Here is a 24,574-nt window from a genome sequence, read left to right as displayed (position 1 = left end):
TGAACCCTTCCGGAGGGTTGTTGGATGCCGCCCCAGATTGGCCCTGCATAGAGAAGAGATAGCATGTGTTATACCAAATGCATTACAAACATCTAACTACAATTTTGATACTCACAGGAGTGTGGAAGAGAGTAGGGTCAACTGGGGGGAACAATGGAGGTGGCGGAGCGATGCCCTGTGCGGCGCCAAGGCTCTGCATGTACTGGAACATCTCCGCCATCCTCTGATCAGCCGCCGCCCGCTCCGCCATTATCCTCGCCTCCATCTCTTCTAGTTGGGTCTGTAATATTACAAGCCAACGTTATAGTAACTCAAAGACTAGATATATAACTAAAGGAAGGACGAGTTATAGAAGCACTAACCTCGAGTTGCTGTATGCGATGATGTGAGCTGTCGTGCCGAGGTCGAATGGCTGGGCTCGAGCCCGTGCTCCTTGCTCTCACCTGAGACAGAGTGGGAGTGGAGGACGAGTCGATTGCCCCGTCGGCAATCCAGTACCGCCCATGTCTCTTGCCTCCTCCGACCCTCATGAGCACATCGGGGTCGATAGGCTCGGTGCTCGGATCATAGTCTGGGCCATGGACCTCCTGCGCCATGGCGGTGTAGTCATGGAGGCGGCTGTAGACGGCGGGGTTGGTGTAGGCCTCGGGCCCGTCATCCGGGTTGTAGGTGACGTCGGACGTCGCCTTACCCTTATGGGCCATAGCATAGGCCGAGAAGGTGGAACAAGGCCTGCCACCATGTGACGCCGACTGCAACGAAAACCAACGAGATAGTTAGAAATGATATCTAACTTAGTGCTATATATCTAAATAAAAAAGGTGGCGTACCCATGCTTCGGCATATTGGCCCAGGCTCCGGCTGCCTTGGTGGTGCGAGGGGCCTTGCATCTGCAAACGCCGTTCCCGGCTAGCTGTGTGCGCCTCGTCCCACTCAGCCGAACACCACCTATCCACCATCTGCTCCCAGCAGAGAGGATGTGCGGCGTACCAATGTGGAATCACCTGCAAAGTAAACACATAAAGTGCATATCAGAAGATAAAATAAAATTCATGCATGGAGTACTGGTACCAAACATGCATGAGTTTACCTGCAGGTACTGCTCCCTGGTCAACGACATGGTTCGGGCTTGAGGTTTGGTCACCTTCTCCCCAAGGACGGAGCCGTGGTAGGTGATGATGGCCTGGATGCGGGCCTCATAGTGCATGTCCACGACGAGCTTCTTACAGCACGTGGTGGCCACCACATCCGCCCTAGCCTCGTATCCAGCATCGCATCTGAAGAAATCCTGCATACAAAAACGATGTATCCATACATTATTTCAAGAATTTGCAACGAATGCGACATATTTTATATTATACTAAGACTTACCCACAGCTCTTGCTTCACCCGCTCTGCCTTGTTATTGAATTCCCTGCCGTCCCGGTCTACTGCATCGGGGGCGACGGCGTAGTGGTCGAAGGTGAAGGCTGGGCCCGTCACTCCGGCGTACTCCACAAGTCCAGGGAAGTGTTCCCTGCACAGCAGGCCGAGGATGTTGTTGGGGGGGCGACGATGACCCCCAGCATAATCCAAAACCGTCCAAGACCTGTCCAAGTGATAAATAAAAAGTATTAGTTTATATTATGATTATGAACACATAATATGAACAAGAATGAAGAACATAAAGTTACATACCTCTCTCCTTCCGGCCGAATCAACGGCCGTCTGTCCCGAAGTATGGGACGCGACGGGAGACTCGCGGGGCCTCGCAGGTAGATGCTCCTCGAACTAGAGCCGCCTGAACCTGAGGCGTCCTGCTGCTGGTCGTCGTCGTCCTGCTGCTGGTCGTCGTCGTCCTGAAGCGCCGCCTGCTGCCTGCTCTGCCTCGTGCTGCTGCGCTGCCTGCTCTGCATCGTCCGCCGTCCTACTCCTCCTCCCCCTCCTCCTCCTCAGGAAACCGCCCACCATATTTGTCCAACAACCTGCAATTAAGAGTAAACAAATAAGCACATATAAAAAGATGTATTTAAAAACAGGTGCGAAATAAAAAGTCATATAGCATTACATCGATTAAAAATAATCTTCATATGTGTCGGGGTTAGCCGGATCAAAACTCTCATCATCACTATCAAGCATTTCAATCTCAACACCATCGGAAGACGCAACCTCATCATTGCCTTCAAGGATTACTAAGTCATTATCATTTTGCACCTCATCATCCTCCTCATCAAGAACCATTTCAATATCTACGTCCATTCCGATAGCTTCTGTTAAGTCTATCTCAAATCGCCCTTCTAGCCCATCTTCTTGGAAGAACTCTCCATCATATGTGTCCGGGTCTAAGTTGTAATCTTCATCGTTAGGAACAGGTAACCTCCCATGCGGCGATACCTTATACACAACATCCCAACCCTTAAGATGTTCTTTCGTTTGACACGCATATGGGAGATAATACACTTGTGTGGCCTGTTGGGCCACGATATAGACATCGTCTCCTGCTAAGGTGGAATCTTGTCGAATTTCGACTATCCCAAGATTAGAATGTGTCCGTCTCGTCACTTGAGGGTCAAACCAATGACATTTGAATATCACTGGAGTAAGAGGTTTGGAACCATAAAAATTGAGCTCATATATTTCTTCAATTCGTCCAAAATAATCGACATTGTCAAGGCCCGGCGTAAAGACTCCAGAACACGTTGTTTTCCGATTGGGCCGACTTTGGTCGTAGTGTGTTGTGCGAAAACGGTATCCATTGACGTCATACCCAGAATATTTCTTGACCCTATAAGCAAAGCCGTTGGCTACTTGTCTCAACTCGGCACTCATAGACGGATCTCTTTGGCCCTGCAAGTATTCGCAAGTTAAAAGACGCTAAATTGAGTTCAAAGGCGTATCTCTTTTACAAACTAAGCACGTACCTTACGTTTGAACCAGGAAATGAAATCGGGCAACCCATTTCTCGCACCCTTTCTAAGAAGAGCGTCATATTCCTGTGGAGTGGGGTCCCTTGATCGACGCCAGAATTCATGAAGAAATTGTTCCATGTATGGCGTCACCTCTTCAAGGTTGGTCAATACGTATAGCATGATATGTCGCCACTCTTCATGTGTCAGGGTCTTCGTGGTCGAGCCACTTGCGCTTCCGAGTTGGCCTCGAAATATGCTAAGGTTCGATTCATTGTCGCCATCATTGCAACGAGGGGGTGGATTATGCACGCTCGACAGTTTGTCACCATAATAAGTTGTTGTGAAGTTTGAGACCTCCTCTAGAATGTATGCCTCTGCAATGGAAGCCTCGATTTTGCATTTATTTCTACATTTCTTTCGAATAGTCTTTAGACATCTCTCGATTGGATAGCACCAACGTCCCTGCACGGGGCCCCCCATTCGTGCCTCATAGGGGAGATGAAGAATCAAATGCTGCATTGGATTGAAGAAGCCGGGTGGAAATATCTTCTCAAGCTTACACAGTAACACGGGGGCCAATCTTTCCAAGTCTGCAACCACGGTCCGAGATAACTCTTTTGCACAAAGCTGACGGAAGAAATAGCTCAACTCTGGAAGCGTTAGCCAGACATGCTCAGGGACATAGCCTCGAACCATCGCAGGAAGAATCCGTTCAATCCATATGTGGAAGTCATGACTCTTCATCCCTAAGACTCGCATAGTAGATAAGTTCACCCCCCTACTCAGGTTAGCTGCATACCCATCAGGGAACATCAACATCTTGATCCACTGAAGTACTTCCTTCCTCTGGGCCCTGCTTAGGACGAAATCGGCCTTAGGCCTTCTCCATGTCTTTCCGCCACTTGGCGGCTTCATCTCTAGTTTTGGTCTATCACATAACGCTGCCAGATCCACTCTTGCCTTCACATTATCCTTTGACTTATCAGGAATGTCCATAATTGTTGCCCACAGTGCCTCGGCAACATTTTTTTCAGTGTGCATCACGTCAATGTTGTGTGGAAGGAGCAGGTCGTCATAATAGGGGAGCCGAGTCAAGCCAGACTTATGTGTCCACATATGCTGCTCACCATATCCCACAAAACCACCTTCTGTATTGGCCACGAGCCCATCTATCTGTTGACGAATTTCGGCACCAGTCATCGTTGCAGGTGGGCGGTCTGTCACTACGACACCTTTTGTAAAGTTCTTGATGTCTAGGCGGAATGGATGGTCAGCAGGAAGAAATTGTCGATGTTTATCGAAGGACGAATATTTGCCACCCTTTTTCAACCAAATGAACCTGAGAGCTTCCTTGCAAACTGGGCATGGGAACTTACCGTGAACACACCAGGCACAGAATAGCCCATAGGCCGGTAAGTCATGCATGGAGTACTGGTACCAAACATGCATTCTGAAGTTTGTCTTCGTAGCTCGGTCAAACGTCCATACCCCTTCCTCCCAGGCACGTACCAATTCATCGATCAAAGGCTCCATGTACACGCCCATTTTGTTGCCCGGGTGTCCTGGAATTATCAACGACACGAATATATTCTGCCTTTGAAAGCACACACCAGGGGGGAGATTGATTGGGATAACAAACACGGGCCAACATGTGTACGGGGCAGCGCTCATTCCATAGGGATTGAACCCATCTGTGGCCAACGCAACACGTACATTACGAGCCTCTTCGGCTTTCTCACGGTGAATGTCATCAAAGTGTTTCCATGCTTCACCATCTGATGCGTGCACCATCTTGTCAGGATTGTATCGTTTTCCATTTTTGTGCCATGTCATCTGTTTCGCGGATTCCTCTGTCATGTAAAGACGCTGGATCCTCGGTATGAACGGAAGGTGTCGTAGGATTGTCAAGGGGATGTCGAGCTGCCTCTTCTGTCCATCACCAGAGTCTACCTCCATAAACCTAGACGAATTACACTTGGGACAGTACTTTGCCTCTGCGTATTCTTTCCTAAATAGCACGCAGCCCTTCGGACAAGCATGAATCTGCTCATACGTCATCTTGAGTGCACGAAGTAGTTTTTGTGCCTCGTACATGCTCTTTGGCATAACGTGATCATCCGGAAGCAGACTCCCAATAACCGTCAACAAGCCATCGAATGCGTCTCTACTCATGCTGTACTGCGACTTGAATGCCATTACACGCCCAATGACATCCAGTTGAGAAACCTTTGTCTGGTCGTGAAGGGGTTTCTGTGTCGCGTCGAACATGTCGTAGAACGCCTTTGCAGTCGGCTCTGGCTCGTCATCCATACATCCTCCCGTGTACTGTGCCTCCTGATAGTCGTTCAACATATCCGCTACCCCCGCATCCGCGTCATAATCCTCGACACGTTGTCTCAGCACCTCCTCTCTCGTACGATGCGCTTCACCATGAAATATCCACCGAGTATAGCCCGGCGTAAATCCATTCTTCCAAATATGTTCTACCATGGTCTTCTTTGGTTTTCTTTTCCGGTTGTCACATTTGCTGCACGGGCATGGGACTAGGCTCGCTCCTTTAGCAGCTTCGCCATATGCCCGTTCCACGAAATCATCGGTCTTTCTAATCCATTCAGTAGTGACATCGTTCCTTCCTCTACGGCCCATGTACATCCACTCACGGTCCTCCATCCTATAACATATTTAACCAAAGCCTATAAACAAAAAAATCCGGCAGCACCTCCCCTGCACGGGGAGGTTTTCAAAGCCTGTAAATATAAGTAGCAGCACGATGGCTGACATCCACATATATATATATCCACACATATACATTAATGCCTAAATAACCACATAAACAATTAGAAGACTTACCTAACTCTATTTCACAATACACAATCACACACAAAAAACCTAATTCTATTTCACAATACACAATCACAATACACAATACACAACCACACATATACATTTATTTGACAATATTTAGCAACTAAAATGTGAAAATTAGTTTATACCTATTTGCTCGGCGTGGACGGTGCACGATGGCGAACGGGCGTGACGGCGTGGAGGTCGTGAGCGGTCGACGGCGTGGAGGTCGAGAGCGGTCGACGGCGTGGAGGTCGTCGGCGCGGGGTCGTGGGCGGCGCGCGGGCGCGTGGCGGGCGCGCGGGCGACGAGCGGGCGGCGTGGGCGGCGCACGGGCGCGCGGTCGCGCGGCGAGCGGGCGGCGCGGGCGAGCGGGCGCGCGGCCGGGGGCGGCGCGTGGCCGGCGGCGAGGGTGGGCGAGCGAGCGGGTGAGCGTGAGTGAGAGAGAGAAGAAGGAGAAGTCGTTGGATTGGCTAAGTTTATGTTCTTTGCCGAGTGCCCGCGATGCGGCACTCGGCAAAGATTTTTTTATTTTTAAAATATGGTTTGCCGAGTGCCAGATCGGCGGCACTCGGCAAAGGCGTCTTCTTTGCCGAGTGCCATCCAGGGGCACTCGACAAAGACTACTTTTCACTTCTTTGCCGAGTGCCATTCCAGGACACTCGGCAAATCCTACTTTGCCGAGTGTCAACCACACGACACTCGGCAAAGTACATTTGTATTTTTTTGTTTTCAGCACCAAACTTTTTGTGGTATGTTTCTAAACTATATAGACCTACATGTATCATTTTGGGACAATTATAACAGTGTTTGCAATATCTAGTAGATTTAGTTCGTTTATTTGAATTTCTTCGGAAAATTCAAATTTGAACTGCAGGTCACTCGAAACTTGGAAAACTGTGCATGAAAAAATGATATTCATGGTACTTAGCATAAGTTACGACCGATTTCAGAAGCGTACCGGAAACTTCGAGCAACATGCTCACTAAACATGGCCGTGAACTTGGCATCCACATGTTTAAAAATTGTATAAAACACAAACAAAGTCAGAAAATCATGAAACTTGTCCCCGTGTCATGATATCATATGTATAGGCTATGATAAAAAATTTAGAGTATTTGGAGAAAGTTGTGAGACACTATGTGTAGAAAACTAAGAGGACTACACATGAAATCATAGAGTTTCAATGTGGATCTCTTAGGTTTCTACACATAGTGTCTCACAACTTTCTCCAAACATTCTAAAATTTTTATCACAGCCTATACATATGATATCATGACACGGGGACAAGTTTCATGATTTTCTGACTTTGTTTGTATTTTATACAATTTTTAAACACGTGGATGCCAAGTTCACGGCCATGTTTAGTGAGCATGTTGCTCGAAGTTTCCGGTACGCATCTGAAATCGGTCGTAACTTATGCTAAGTAACATGAATATCATTTTTTCATGCACGGTTTTCCAAGTTTCGAGTGACCTGCAGTTCAAATTTGAATTTTCCAAAGAATTTCAAAAAAACAAACTAAATCTACTAACTATTGAAAACTATGTTATAATTGTCCACAAATGATACATGTAGGTCTACATAGTGTAGGAACATACCACAAAAAGTTTGGGAGACAAAATCAAAAAATAAAAATACACTTTGCCGAGTGTCTGGATAAGACACTCGGCAAAAGGCTCTTTGCCGAGTGCTAGATGTGTGACACTCGGCAAAGAATCCTCTTTGCCGAGTGCCAGCCGCTGGCTCTCGGCAAAGACTGACGGCCGTCAACTTTAGGACGGTCGTTGACGGCCCTTTGCCGAGAGCCCCCTTTGCCGAGTGTTTGACACTCGGCAAACTAGTCTTTGCCGAGTGTCGTCCTGTGCCGAGTGTCCAGCACTCGGTAAAGAGTCTCTTTGCCGAGAGTCTAGCTTTGCCGAGTGCGGCACTCGGCAAAGCCTTCTTTGCCGAGTGCCCGACAAAAGGCACTCGGCAAAGATTACAACACTCGGCAAAGCCTTGGATTTCGGTAGTGCTCTTTTTCGACCTTCCACCACATTCCTTTGCTCGCAGCTATCATTGCTGCATCATTGTCCGATAGAGATCCTTTTGGGCTGCTTTTTAGTACTGATTTGTTTTTTTAGTTTCCCCTTAATTTTTTCAATATATAGATATAATTAATCTTTTACACATATAGGTAACGATGAGTGAAATAGAACACATATGCGCTATAAATTAGAGAATCCATATATACATGCATGGCACAATACTTGTTGCCTCTACTGCATACATAGTAGATCAAGTAAGAATCCTATGCGTCCGTATTAATTAATTTATTAAGACAGATTTGCACCGCCGGCCACTGAAGAATCGGTAGAGCTCTCTGGCGCTTCGATAGCTGATTTTTCAGTACAAAGATTGTCTAGTATAAGTAAATCTATTTGACAAAACTATTGACAAACAATCTGTGAAGTGATTTTTGAGAGGTTCTAAAGTGGGGAGCAGGATGAGAGTGATGGAGAGCAGGTTTTTTCCCACTCTATATTAAAAAACAGAGACTATATTCACTATATTGCCACCATGGAGCAATTTAGTTTTTTTGTGCTGTTTAGCTAAGTAAAACTGATTCTCGCTCAGAGCATAGCTGTAGAAGCTTTGCCAAATACCCCCTAAGAATATCTTCAACAAAGTGACTCAAAATAGTGCTCCAAATATTAAAATACGTTTACATCATTGAAATTGTTTAGGACACTAAAAATAAATTACAATCCAACAGTTAAACCCTAAATCACACATTTTAGTAAGTAAATTACATTATTAGAAAAGAAAATGTTAAAACTGAGAAAACAAGGATATGACACTAGTCTGGAACGTAGTATATTTAGATCACTTAATGGTGCACTTTATGTTTTTCATAAAAATTTGTAAATATAGCAGTGTTGTTGCTGCTTTTTATGAGTTGAGTCTTATATTTTAAGATATGGTGGTGATTTAAAGGTACTGTTAGAGATAATCTTGTTTGTAAACGAGCCGCAAATAAACGAGCATCTCCCAACGAGTCGACAAATGCACGTGTTACCGCCTCGCTCTCGTACATAGACAGCTGCTTACTATACGTTTCAGACACATTTGTTACAGCCTGCACCAGATACTATACACGACAGCAGGATCAGCCGTGTCTTGTTATTATAAATACATGTATGAATTATTAATTTTGATGATGATCTGCGTATTGTACGTACACGTACCTGAAACGTACAGTAACTAACAGCGTATGCATGCAAAAGATTGCATGCACAATCCACTGTGCATGCGTACTCCCTCCCTTTCAAATTAATTTAAAAGATATTTTAGTCCATCTGATGTCGAGAGAGGCCAACCTCAGGAGGTCGGACAATGCAAAAACATGCATGGCAAAAACATGGGAGGAGGGTCGGCCAAGCTGGACAAAGTCTCACGATGTGGGAGTGATCGCACTACCACTCCATATCTAGTTACTAGAGCGTCTTAGTAGGGAAATATCTAGTTACTTTTTAATTCCTTTTTATATTGAATAATAATAATATGTATTTGGAGTTGGCCTTATATATACTTAGTTTAGGAGGTTTTGAGTTTTCTAGGCAGATATATACATAGTAAAAACAATATATATAGAAAATCTAAAACATCTTAGTTTAGAACGAAGAGAGTATATATATATGCACTGAGAACATATGAGGCGGTACAATCATATACATTGGTATAACCGTGCAACCAAGACACAATTGTAGAGGTGTAATGGTCTTTTTAAAAATATTCATGGAGATAAAAGGGCTGTTTTGAAAAAAAATATTTAGAAAGATCATTCCCTATCTCTATTTTTATGTCTTACTAGTTAGGGCTGATTTGGTGTTCAGAGATCATGGAGATTGGAGTGGATCGAGCGAGAAATTATTTCATTTCCCTCTTAATCTCCTACAATCTCCCGTAATCCCTTGTCACCAAATCAATCCTTAAAATGCACGCGCGTGAAAAAAAAAAGAAACACACCCTAAATACTATCCGATTACATATATATGAGTCATTGTTGTGTATTTAACCTAATTATTTGTATGATTATTTATTTAAATTTTATGGTAGACAGAAAGATATTTAGAAGATAGTAGATGTTCTCTAATAGGGTATAAGAGTGTTTAGTACGTGGTAAAATGATTCTCCCTCCGTCCTAAAGTTTCATTCATTTTAGCTCTTTATTTTGATGCTTGTATTCAAATGGTTGATGATGAATTTAGAGATATATACGAAACACATCCATTAATTATTGTATGAATCCATTGAAAGACTAAGACAATTTAATTTAGGACATAGGGAGTATTAGACATTGCATAGATATTGTTCTTTAACCCCTTTATTTATATGTCATGGTTTTTTGAATTTATGTTGCTAAAATGTAAGGAAAGCGAAAGTAGGAGGAAAGGGAGAGTTAGCATTGAAGTAAATTTAGCCACATTAGTAAATGCACATAAATGGAGAAATGGTCACTGATACACACCTATAAATCAGATGGCACGCGCATATGTAGAAGAAATAGCACATCCATAAATACTATCCGACTACATATGAGTCATTATTATGTATTTAACCTAATTATTTGTAGGATTCTTTATTTGAATTTTAACTAGATAGAAAGACCTTTAGAGTATAAGCAGACGATATACGCATGTAAAGAAGAAATAGCACATCCCTAAATACTATTGTACTACAAATGATTCATTATTATGTATTTAACCTAATTATTTGCAGGATTCTTTATTTGAATTTTAAGCTAGACCTTTAGAGTATATAATAGATGTTCTCTATTAAGGTAAAGAAAACATTGTTAATAAGAGAACACCTTTTATTTTTTGTTTCAGCCGTTTTAAAAAATAAAATCATAATGTCGTGGAAACTCGAGATGCACAAAAGTGGTGTGTGGCACATCACCCGCGCAGCACTCTTGTCTCCACTCTCCACCAAAAAGCTACTGCTACTCGTAGCAATACATACAGATAGACAAGGAGTACATAAACATAACAATACACCAAACATGAGAAGACAACTGTGTGATAATATTCTATGCGTCGCTACAAAATCATAGGTTCGAGAACGACTAAATTCAGAGTTATAGTAAAAAAAGATATGGTTTTCAAGTGTTTTAGGTGATTAAGCAATAAACTGTTATTATAAATTATGTGAGAGAGGTTAAAGAAATAACTAATTCAGCCTTAATCTAAATCAAAACTTGATTAAGGTCATACTTTAATCAGTTTATAATCGTGGACAGATTACCTTGGATTATAAAGGTTAATTTACTATACTTAATTATAAAGGTATGTGATATAACAAAATAATGTTCGCTACTGCGCAAAAAAATTTATCATGAAACTAACACAACTTAAATGGGTCAAAAAGGAGCTAAAGTGAATTAGTTATGCATTTCCTAAGGTTTTTAGAATTACTATTTCATTAAAAATCATTTTCGAAGTAATTTTATCAATACCTAGGAATTTATGGACAGTGACCACAATTTCTTTGCAATCTAGGGTCTACTTTGTAAATTTTAGGACCTGGCTGTAATGTTCCGGGCACTACCGTGGATCGTGGGTTGGTTCTATGGAAGCCCATGGGCTCATATGCAAAGTTGCCTGGCGGGTATCGGTCAATATGAACCGCCCAGATCAGATCGACGGCCAAGATCATAACTCCATAAATCCGAACGGGTACGCGATGATGCCCCTCGGATCCAAATCCCATGGCCCAGATCTTAAGTCATCATCATTAAATCTCGCTCGCACCCACGTCGATCAACGACCCAGATTAAATCTCCCATAGGGCCCAACCAGTTCGTTAGCTTAACCGTCGGATCAAGATCATACGGTCCACGCATCCCCAGCTGAAACGTTATTTCATATTCTAATCTGACCCTCCATCTGAAATCCAATGGACATGTTTTCCCCTAGCCAAACTGTTTCGCCGATCAAATCTTCGCCGTCCGAGATGGATCCAACGGCTAAGGCCGTTTCTCCCCCAACGCAACGCCAGCCCACGACGGTGCAACAGGGCCATGGCGACGACGCACCAGCGCAAAGCGTTCTAGGCGCTCGAAGCACTATCATCTAATTAAAGCGGTGCAACATGTAGAGGAGCAGCTAGCGAACTTATTCGAAGTTACTCACCGGTGGAGAAGGTGTCGAAGGAGCTCGGCCACGGTAGGAAGCGGACGACATTGAAGGAAGAGGTCCGGTGAGCGATTTAGGTGAGTCGGAGTACAATTCCGCCCAGGTGTTGCTACGACGAGCTTCAACATGCCCCGACGATCGCCCATGACCAACTATTGTACCCCGAGCGTCGTTGTAGGCGGGCGCCCCGTCGGCGGATTTCTGCCCTTCCCACCATGTGTTCTGCTCGGCGACTGGGATCCCCGAGTGAGCTATGACCACGAGGTACGGTGAGGCGTGTGTGGTATGCGGCCTTTATACCCGCAGGAGGATCCTAACAACCCCCACCCGATCCCAACGATCTCGGCGATGGCTACGGGACGTAACAATTCCGAGCTATAAAATACATGCGCGCGCGGGATAAAGCCCCTAGTGATATTCCCCCATATGGCGACGATGTTTTCGAATCGAATGACCCAGGCTGGTGGGACCGGGTCACTAGCCATGGAACCTGGCGATGACCATGATTCCGAGTCGTCCAAGCGGAAGGAAGGAGATAGATCTTACGATTAGGGCCCAAGGGTCAGTGACCGAACGCGGGTGGGACGGTGTCCTGGATAGTGGGGTCATCCGGTCAGTCTCTGTGGGGGAGGGGAACACACGCGCAGTCGATCCGGCGTGGAAAAGGAAGGGTGGGCCGAGGCGTGGAGAAATTTGGCCCACATTTTCTTTTCTTTTTTATTTTATTTTCTGGTTTCTATTCTATTTCAATTCCAAATTTAAACATTAGTTCTAGTTCCAATTTTAAACTCAATGCACAATCAAAATCTCCAGCATGCCAATGCAAAGTTTTTTCTTTATTTATTTGTTATCTTATTATTTTCCTTCTCTTAACAACTGTTTTTAATATGAAATTAGTATTCACAAAAATACTATTTTAAGAAAACTATATCTAATATATCATCTTAAATATCTTAGTGAATAACAAAATAATTTTATTTGTGTAAATATCTCTTATTTATTCCCATGTTTTCTCTTCTAATCCAAATCCTTTCTTCGCAGAATTTTCTAAACTACCAAAACATGATTTTAGGTGTTAAGTGAACTTTGAACCCAAACTGGAATTAAAATTCAAAATAGAAATCTGAATTTTGATTATGAAAGGGAAATATAAAAGAAAGCAAAAAAGAAATGAAAAAAACAAATCGCTTATGCCAAGTTGGCTCATCTCTGGCCTAGCCCCCCTCCCCCCGCTCTTAGGCCACCGCGGCCCAACTCCACCTCACGCGCGTCCTGGCTCTGACACGTTTGGCCCGCACGCCAGCCACGCTCCGCGCTCGTGTATCCTCCCTTGCTCGCTGATATGTGGGCCCTTGCGGACAGACCGTCCTCTTGTCAGTCGCAGTGCTCCCGCAAGATTCACTCGATGACACGTGAGGACCACCGTTCGGACTCCCCGTGGCGTGTGCATGGCCGTATCACCTACACATGGGGCCCCCTCACCAGACTCATCTCCCTCGCGCGTAACAACCTCACCGTATTCGCCGCCATAACAACCCGGAGGATAATTGTGGCCATGTTACTGTCACACCCGGTTTTAGAAGGCAAACCGAATGCGAACCATGTACGTGCCAGGATCAGTTATTCACGTACACAGCAGTTACATAACATGGACATCATCACAGTGCTCAAAATAGTATTAAGAAGGGAAATAGTCGATTACATCATACGTCTGAGACGTCCATATAGTCCTTACAATAAATCAAAGTGCGGAAAAGAAACGTAGATAACCGCGGCCTTCATAGGCAGCCGACTGGGGGTTGCCGCTAACCCACACCTAGAACTCGTCGTAGTCTTGGAACTCCTGGAAGTCTCCTTCCACAGCTTCATCTTCGCCTGAGCAGTGGTTGCAATGCTGACAACCTGGGGATGGGGGGGGTTTGGTGTGTAGAGCAAGGGTGAGTACACATTAATATACTCAGCAAGTATCCTGTTTGGCTGTAGTGGACTAGCTGTATGTGGGGATAAGTCAAGCAGTTGCTTTTAGTTGGTCAGATTATTACTTACTAGTAGAAAGCCAAGTTTTAGCATTAACCCAAGTTATTAACCCAAACGTACTCCTTTCCAAACGGAAAGAGTACCACTTACCAGCACCATAGTCATAACCAAAACCATCAATCTCATAACCACCTGTACCAAAGTATCTCTGATCAAGTACCACTAATCACTGGAGCTCCCTTGGCCGTTCATAACCGCGAGCACGGCTGATATATCAGTTTTCAAACACTCTGCAGAGGTTGTGCACTTTACCCACAAGCCGTGATTCCCATTCTGCCCGGAGATCATGACTCTCCATTGATCACTACCAAGGTGACCCAGCAGGGCATCACTACGTAGCCTTTACAAAGATTCCCCGGGGCTGTAGCCACCCGTTAGGTTTCCTAAATGCACCGCACTCCTCCCCAATGGGCGAACCCAAACTTGGCGGAGCGAGCCGCATACACCGAGCCCCATTGACGGCACGACGGCTAAGTGAACTACACCCCGGATCCTCTAATTATTCAGCTAAGGGAATCCCATTCCACCCTCATGGTTGCACTGTTTTCCCGGACGGTCATCCATAGAACAGGTCCTTACGGAGAGGCACTCGAGGAACCGCTCGAGCCCCCTTGATGACCACAAGTACCACATCGTAATAAGAGAAGGGAAAACAGCGTATCATAGATAATCTCATCATGTTCATTGATTAGAGTTTGAGCAATAGCATAAAGCTAAACAATAATAATCCAACCCAAATAGGTAAACAAGGACATGGATCACAAAAGCTAGTCAATCCTTAGGCATAAATGTGTAAAACAGGAGGTGAATTAAATAATGAATAGGACAGAGATAGGTCAAAGGACACTTGCCTCCACCAACCGACTGCTGCTCAGGGGCTTCTCCTGCGGGTTCCTCGGGCTCTTCAACCGGATCGTTCTCTAAGCGGGTGCAAACATACATACATCCATCCATTGAAATTAGGAAACCAACAGTACACCATACAAGAGAACAAGTAAAGCAAATATGCATAGAATACCACATACGATAATGGATTTACCTTGGTTAGAAAGAAACGAGGGAAGGTTTCGCAGGGGTTAAGGCTTATGCTCGAGGGGCACTACGGGTAAACGAATGACTAGACGTCACGCGCTCTAGTCCCAGTTGGTCCTAATAAAAGGATTAGCTACATGCACTAATGTAAACACGATCACTTTTAGTAGATTAACATAGAATAAGATAGACGATTGACTATACAAATTAACTATCGTAACCAATTTCCAAATTGAGACTCCTACCTTATTAATATAAACGACGTGATTAGCGCATATAGGAGACGGGGGGGGGGTTAGGGGGTAGATGAGGCACGACGAGTCGTGCCAAGGCACGCGCACTACGCGGGCATGCGCGCGAGGCCGCCTGCACACGCCACGAACTAACCGTGCGCACGTCGGGGCCGTGCGCTAGCCGAGCTCAAAGTCGCGCGCCATAGGCACGCTGGGCCGAACTCAAGGCTACGCCGGGGCCGACACGACGCGAGCAAGGCACGGCGGGGCGGGCGGGCAAGCACGCCGGGGCAAGCGAGCGCGAGCGAGCGAGGACACGGCCGGACGAGGCCGAGCGCGAGGACGGGCGGCCGAGCCGGGGCATGGGGGCGGTTGAACCGGGGGGGCGGCTGAGCTCGCCGGGAGGTGGGCGGCCGAGCCAGGGACGGGCGCGCGCGGGCGGCTCGCCGGAGCGGGCGCGAAGGCGGGGCCGAGCGGGCGCGGGCGCGGACGGGGAAGGGGCGGCGCGGGGCGGTCGAGCTCGCCGGAGCCGGGTCGGGCGAGGGGCGGCCGGGGCGGGGCCGGGCGCGGGCGGCTCGCCGGAGGGGAGCACGGCAGGGCCTGGCGAGGGCAGGGCGCGGGCGCGGGGAAGGGCGGGGCGCGTGGGGGGGGGGGGCGGGGCGCGGCCGGGCCGGGCGGGGTCGCCGAGCCGGGCGGCGCGGGGGCGCGAGCGGCCGGGCCGGGGGCCGAGCGGGCGGCGCGGGTGAGGGGAGGGCGCCGGATGGAGGAGAGGGAGGAAGGAGAGGGAAGGGAGGAGGGGGGAGCCTCACCGGCGGGCGGGGAGGGGCGGCGGCGGCGGCTCGGGCGAGCAGGGGAGGGCGGCGGCGGCGGTTAGGGCGAGGGAGGGAGAGAGAGAGAGAGATGACGGGCGGGGCCCGCGGGGGGGATTTTTGGAAAAAGGAAAAGGGGTGGGGGGGAGGTTGGGCCGGTTGGGCCCAAAGTGGGGGAGGGAGGGGGCGCGCGGCTGGGCCGGTGCGGGGCCCACGCGGGGGGGGGAGAGGGGAGGGGGCGGCTGGGCCGCCAGCTGGGCCGGCCGAAGGGGGGGGGCTGGGCTGAATAGGGGAGAAGGGGAAGGGAAGAGAGGGAAGAAAAAGAAAGAAAGAAGAGAGAAAAAAAAGAAAAGGCTTTTTCTTTTTTTTTTCTAATTTCTAATTTTCTCTAGATGAAAACACTCACATTTTTAATCAATCAAAAAGTATGCATGGTTCGGCATGGTGCATCAAACAACATAAAGTAATTTAGGGTTTTTCTTTACACGGGAATTCCAAGCCAAATCCCGCTAAAACTTTGGAAAAGGTCAAGGTTTAGCGAGAGAACGAGAAAAGAAAAGAGTAACGCCTGAATTTGGTGAGGGAAAAGAAGAAAAAAAATTCTACCACCAAATTCAGGGCGTTACAGTTACCACCTTCCCCGCGCGGGCCCTGTCATCCGCAAGGTATATATGAGGTTTCCCCCCTCTGGCAAGCTCTCCTATACTCCTACCACCGTAATTATACCGTAGCCGCTAGGTGAGAGCTCCGCACCGCATCCGCCAACGTCGGCCACGCGGTTCGTAATTGTAACATCCCAAAATCCTAACCTAGGGTTGAAACCCTAATCTACCCCTTTCCCTCCATTCATCCTTTAATTCCAAGAACTCCCTTAGATTTTCTTTCATCATTTGCATACACCTTGTTTGATCACAAGCACCTCACTTAGATTTTATTTTTTCAGCACCTAAGATTATCTATTAATTGTTCAAAGGAAAAGGATATAAAAAATGGATAAAGGAAATTGAAAATAAAAAAGGAAAAGAGAAAAACCCTCCTCCCTCCCCTGCTGGGCCGTTTCCCGGCCCAAACCCGCAGCCGCACCTCCCCGCACGCCCGCGCTCCCTCTCCCCTCGGCCCAATTTCGGCCTGCTCCCTCGCGCGCGCCAGCCTGCCCTGCGCTCTCCCTCCCTCTCACTGGCGAAACGTCCCCACCCGTCAGCCGCTCTCTCTCTCTCTCGCGCTCACTCCCACTGGCAGTGTGGCCCCGCTTGTCAGCTGTTTCGTCGTCCTCCCGACGTCCCTTCACCGCAGTCACCTCCGGCCATCGCCTCCGTCCTCTTCTCCATCTTCTCGCCGCACAGGGAAGTTTGGCACCGCTCCGTCCTCCCCTTCCCTTGACCAGCGTCCTCGCCGGTACCGCCCCGCCGTGGTGTCCCCTCGGCGGCGCTGTGCGACATTTATGGGCGGCACTGTGTAGCTCACCGGAGCCGAGAAGCTCCACCGCCCCCTTCCCTCGCGCGCCTATAAAAGGCTCGCCCCGAGCTCCTTCTTCCCCGCACCAGCCTCGGCCATCCCTCTCCTCCCTCGTCCGAGCGCAATTCGTAGAGCGCCACCGTCTCCTCCCTCTCCGGTGAGTTCCCCCCTCTTCTCTCTCCCTCTCCGTAGGTCCCGCGAGCGATTAAGGTAGCTCACTAGTTTCCTCGCATTACCGCAAACTCAGCACACCACTCTTCCGCCCAATCCCTCGCCCAGAGGCCACCGGCGGCGATCCCCGTCGCGGAGCTCCGCCACCTCCCCGCGGATAGCCCCCTCCCAACCCCCTCTAGCCAAATTGAGCCTACCATTGGAATCGCCAGCCCCTGCCCGTGCTAGGACACCTCCCCGTGGGTCAAAAACCGGGCCACCGGCGGCAAACCGCCATCGAGCCCACCGGCGGCCGGCTTTTTCCCCCCGACCGCTCGGCCTGTTCGCCACGTCGTCTGGCCGCAACGCCGTTTTCTCCCTCCGCTCTCGCTGGCGAGTGGGCCCGCAGCGACGCCGTCACCCTCGCGCACCGCGCCGTCTCCCCCTCGCTCATGGGCCGCCGCTGGGCCGTAAGCGCTCCCGCGCGCGCTCGCGCCCGGGGTGGGCCAAAAACCTTGTCCCCAGCCCAGGAAAGGAGAAATCTCCTTTCTTTTTCTTTTCCACCCTATTTCTCATTTAAATAGTTTTCTCAATATTTTATGCACCAAAAATTATCGAAAAGGATTTCCAAGGTCACATACAATAATGATGTTAGAAAATGACACACTATAAATTGTAAACCACTGTTGATGTATTGTTTTATTGCATGTTTCCTAGAAGAAGCGGGGGCCGCAGATCCGGAACCCGTAGCCCCGGAAGAAGGGCCGGAGCCCGAACTTCCGGAAGTAGATCTTCTGTGCCAGGAGAGCTTCGACGAAGGCAAGTCCATCCTTCCCTTGATGCATAAATTACCTATTCTCTCTACCACTGCCTAGACCGGGAATTATGGGGGAATATTGCATGGTGAGTGAGAAATGGCCCGCATTAACATATACATTCTGGATGCGAAATATGGATTGGGAAGGAGGGCAGTGGGTTTCTCCAAATAAAACCTCTTTTTGAAAGATTATGCGATGAAGGGTACTCACCCTCATCACCTTGGGAGTGGGATGATCAGGGACTCCCTGGTTTAGGGGAGGGCCTAAGGTGTTGGCTCAGCTGGTTTAGGCGTGAGCAGAAGGATTGTCCCCTCATGTAAGGACCGGCTTGTCATTTTCACTACCTGTACTCCCTTATCGTACAACCACTCGAGACTGTGTGGGCAGTCACTCAATCCGAACTCGTGCGGTCCAACCCCAGGGTTAAGAAGGCTGGGGAGCACCGGGAGGATAAGGAGGGGGAAAGTTTTGTCCGGTTTGGACATGGCGGTGGCCTGACTCCTTCCGGATAACCGTTAAGGTTAGGACATACGAGTAAGGAAAGAGATCCGGCATTCGGATCTCGCGATGGTGAGATCGCAGAAATCGGGCTAGTGGGTAAAGTGTACACCTCTGCGCAGAGTCTGAAACCTATTTGAATAGTCCGTGTCCACTGGTATGGACGAGTCTGGTATGGTATGGCAATTAGAGCTTTTCCTATGAGTTTCATGAAAAGAGAAATGTGTGATCAAATGGATGTTGAGAAAGAAACTAAGGCCACGGGAGCGGGAAGCTCAGTGGTGGTTGAGTTTTTGGTTACTTTTAAGACTATGGGAAAACCTTCAAGTAACTGCCTTTTTCTAAGAAAATGATGAGTGACCTCAACTCCACCAAATTGAGCATGTATATTATAGGTCTCTTTCTCTCTACGGGAGCGGGGTGGACTTTCGGAATACCTAGTGTATTCACCCAGATTTATCTATGTTTTTCAGCAGCCGAAGACTTCTTTTCTGCTATGCTTGATTGAGAGGGCTGTGTCTGCACCCAGTTCTGCCTGTGGATTGGGCTAGTATATTTTCCTACTGCGCTTCTTAATTTGGCTCTCTCGAGCTTGTACCTCGGTATTGTAATAACCTTTATATAAACTCTGTACTATTTGAAGTAAGAAATGTGTTTAATAGCCTCTTGGGACTAGTATTTGTATCACATTTGAGTCCCAAAGGATCGGGACGCTTCAGTAATTCCTCGGGCCTCGACATGGTACTTAGCTGGATCACCTAGGCGTCGGGAAACTGTGCTTCCTACCAATTTAGGGCTTGTTCGTTTTGATGATAATCCACATGTATTGGGTGGGATTGAACTGGTTTAAATCCATAACAAGTCAAAATCCATCCTAATCCCACCCAATACACTTCAATACACATGTAATATCAATAACCGAACAAGGCCTTAGTGAATAGGACTCCGAAGCCAAAGGATTTGGTCGCCGGAGACATTCCTCCACCGCGGAGCCCTGCGCACCATGGTCGGCCAGTACTGCATCTCCAACACCTGTGAGATCCTGCCCATACTTTCCGCCTTGGAGTTCTCTACGCATACAACTAACCCCTACAACTATCGTCCGTCTCATGGCCATAGATTGCTCACCGGACTTTGGGACCGCACTGATCCGCCTCATGTCGTGGTTGGGTGTTGTCGCCACGCTTCTAGCCCATAAGAACCTCACCATATGATTCGCTCTCATCCCCGCTTTGTTTAGCACCGGCCTAGCTTCGGGTTATCTCACTAGGGAGAGTATTGGTCGTGCGCCGGCAATGCCTCGCCACGGGGAAGACCGGTGCCGCCGTGAGTGTGTCGATGCAGGAGAGGGTTGGTTTACGCCGTTGGATCGTGATGAACATATGGGGATATATCTGGCGTCGTGGTTCGCGGACACCATGGATTCCGGATTGAGCGGTCTGGGTGAGATCAGGATTCATAAAGTCTAGGCCGTCAGATCGTGATCTTCCGGGTAGAAGTCCAAAACGGTTCAGGGATTCTAGGTTATAATCAGAACCATTGGTGAAGGACTGGGTGGCTCCGTTAAACGCATACCCCTTCGTCGCGTCACATTTGCTAAAGAACCCTTGGAAGACATATTAATAGAACCAGTCATCTTATTTTATATAGGAGACCTCAGAATTAACTTTTTAAATTGTGGATCAGTCCTTGATCTTTTCAAATGGACCCTGGAAGCTATTTTAGTATAAAATAAAAACTAAAAGGTTAGGAAACTTGGAAAATTAATAACTTCCTCATTTAAACTATGTTTTAGTCTGATCAAATTGCATTAGCTTCATAAAAATATTTCCTACACAATAACCACATTGTTTGTACCCCAACACACATGTTTATAATTAGATGGTGCTCCACCTATATTCAGTAGATTAACTCTCCTGATTTAAAGTTATTATGTCTGTTATTATAATATGACTAAAATATGACCATTAACAAAGCAGTAGCTTGGATTAAAGTTGAACAAAGTCAGTTTTGTATTTTCCCACATGTCTTATATTAATAGAATATAGTTTTACTATTTAAACACCTGAAACATTAGGAAACGATATCTTTGTAACCGTAACTCCGATTTTAGTGGTTCTCGAGTCTACGATCCCATTGCAACGCGTAGAACATTATTATGCAGTGTGTTCTCATGTTTGGTGTGATGTTAATTTATCCTATGCAATGGTTGTTTGTATTATTGCGAGTAGTAGAGCAAGTGACTGAGGAACCCGAAGCACCATAGGTTGAAGATACTGAGCAGAAGCTCGCTGAAGGCAAGTTGTGCCCTTGACCACTCTTCTTTACCCAATAAAGTTCTCTATAATCACTATGACGTGCTCAAGTTAAATTTGATGGGACCTAATAGGTTGCCCTAGTTTGTTTACCTCACACCTTGCATACAAATGAATTATTGGGTAGTTTGGCTTGCTCTATTTGATTTTTGGGAAGTAATGCTATATGACATATGACCATGCTTTATTATTGTTACTAGATTTTTTATTGTTCATGATAAGATTATGGTGTTAATTGGAACGTGGAGCTTAACTTGAGATAATAGTGCTACCACAAGGGTGGAATGGAATGCCCTTGGCCAAGTAATTAGGAAAACTAGGGAGAGACTACCTTACCTAAAAGGGGTAAGAGGGAGTGTGTCGTTGGAGAGTATAGGGAGGTACTCGGGTTGAACTGTCTGTAAAGCTTTTTGGACGAGGGATTCCTATGCTTCCTTCTTACTGAATACGTAGCGGGTTTTCTCAAAACAGTGGAACTTTGGAAAGGCCTCGTAGTGCTACCCTGCCTCATCTCCTCAGTAGAGATGAATGGGATTTCTAGGCCCCTTGGCAAATGGGTAACACGACTTGTGGGTAAAGATGTGCAACTTCTACAGAGTGTAAAACTGGTATATCAGTCATGCTCGCGGTCAAGAGCGACTCAGGACTCTCACATGAGTAACTTATGGAATTAAACTTAATATGTCATATGCATTGCATTGTGAAAATTATTTATCAATTGTGGTCTCTTATTTTATTGGGATGATATACACTTATACTAAGTAACTGCTAATAAAATTTGACCAACTTATTAAAAGCAATGCTCAGCCTTAACCATTATTTGTTGATCATCCTTACACTACACATGGGCCCCACCGTATGTGAGCTCGTGCAATTTATTTCTCACACTTGTTGAGCGATGAACATCTATGAACTCACCCTTTCAATAACCACCCCATAGGTGAAGAGCAGGTGCCCATGAAGGAGGACTACTATGATGAGTTCGATGAGATCTAGGTGTCGTCTCCCAGTCAGCTTGACGGTGCCAAGGAAATAACATTAGTTCGATTTATTTATTATCATTTATTTTGTAAGACATTTTCGTTATGTAATAATGTTTGTGACATTAGTCTCTATACATTGAGTCATTGTATGTGTTGATCTTCTTTGGCGCACATATGATTCACACCCGGGTTTGCCCCTTAAATCCGGGTGTGATAGAAGTGGTATCAGAGGAATGTTGATTGTAGGACGTAACCTAGATAGACCTAGACAAAACCCTTACCTACTTACCTATACTCCGATTCTTTCTATACTTCTCTTGATCTTGTCTCATGTTTTGGTTGTTCTACTCTGACTACTATTATCTTTTCTACTCTAAAAGACAAAAGGATTTCACACCTTAGAATCCTATACCTACGAATTCCCAAAAAGATAGGAGACCTAAGACAATATATATATATATTATCGATATTTAAATGCTTGAAATGCTTGTTTTGTTTGTTCTTATGACAATTGCTTGATTTGCTTCTTTAATTGATTGAAATATTTATGGGACTATATACACCATAAAACCTAGTATAGTGGGTACGCTCTAGCATGTACCACCATAGATGTAGTGTAGTAATGTTAAGTAGGTGACACTCTAATCTACTGAGCTATTATGACCCAAAAGATCGTGACCTAAAAGTTCAGTGTTTCGTACTTACTCATTTGTCTTACCTGCAAATCTATCTTACCCTATGTCTCTAACCGAGACGGTCAATACCAGGTAGGGAGGAGGTGTCGATCTAGCTGCCCGCATTCACCAAAAGAGGGCAATAGCTAACCTAAAACCGAAGATGAATCCACCGAACCCTCCGTCTGCTGGGTCCGAGGTCTTTTTCGCTGCCTAGATCCAGCCGCTACAACAGATGTACAACACCATGCAAATATGAAAGCTCAACTCCACCATAATCAGCAGCATCCACCACCACCACCCAGTGTCACACCCGGTTTTGGAAGGGAAACCGAATGCGAACCATGTACGTGCCAGGATTAGAAACTGACGTACACAACGATTACATAATTGGACATCATCACACAATGCTCGAAATTAATAGCGGAAAGGTACTTGATTACATCAAGATGTCCAAGACATCCACAGAGTCTATTACATAGCCATTGTTCAACATAATTATCAAAGTGCGGAAATACGAAACGTAGAAGCTAAGCCTACACATGCAGCTGACTGGGGTTTGCCACTAAGAAAGAACTAGAACTCATCATATTCCTAGAACTCCTTGAAGTCCTCCATGTTGCCAGCATCACCTCCTGAGCACTAAGTACAATGGGGACAACCTGGGGTGGGGGTGGTGTGTAAAGCAAGGGTGAGTACACATCAACGTACTCAGCAAATGTCCCGTTTGGCTAAAGTGGACTAGCTGTATATGGAGTTTGAGGTTAAGCAGTTGCTTTTAGTTGGTCAAGTATTTATTATTATTAGTAGAGCCAAGTTTTAGTAATAAACCCAGTTATTACCCAGAAGTACCCCCTCAAAAGAGGAAATACCAGAGATCAGATTTTATAACATCATTATTAACCATCATCATAAAAGTATCCAGAGTTCTTCTAATCAAAGAGGATCCCAAGGCTGCTCTTAACCATGAGCTCGGCTGATATACCAGTTTCTAACACTCTACGGAGGTTGTACACTTTACCCACAAGTCGTGATCCCTTTCCAGCCTAGGTTGTACAGACCCGATCTTCACTACCAAGGTGAATGGCCAGGGATACACTACGTAGACTTTACAAAGACTCCCTTGGTGCATAGCTGCTCGTTAGGTTTCACCAGTCGTACAAACGCAGTACACCTCCCCAAGGTGGGTGACTAACAAAACCAAATCAAAAGAACCTCTGCACCCCAACCTTGGCAGAGCGAGCACTACGCCCCGGCCCCCATTGACGGCCCTCCGACAAAGCCAACTACACCCCTAGGTTCATCTAATTAATCAGCTAAGGGTGTCCCATTCCACCCTCATGGTTGTACTGTTATCCCGGGACCACGAACAGGTCCTTACGGAGAGGTACTCAGGAAAAAGGCCTAAGCCCCTAAGGTATCACAAGATTATCCACATAATCAGGATAACAGTATCGTATCATAAATGTTCACATCATGTTCATTAATTAAGTTAAAGCAATAGCAACATGCTAACTATGATAACCCAAAAGGTAAACAAGGGTAAGGCAAATATAGACTAGTCAATCCTTAGGTTTCATAAAGTAATGCGGGACAGTGAATCATAAAGTATGTAGAACATAATAGGTCAGAAGACACTTGCCTTCACCAGGCTGTTGC

Source organism: Zea mays, chromosome 6 (genome assembly GCF_902167145.1).
Source record: "Zea mays cultivar B73 chromosome 6, Zm-B73-REFERENCE-NAM-5.0, whole genome shotgun sequence".
NCBI lineage: Eukaryota > Viridiplantae > Streptophyta > Magnoliopsida > Poales > Poaceae > Zea > Zea mays.
Note: the sequence above shows the minus strand (reverse complement) of the source record.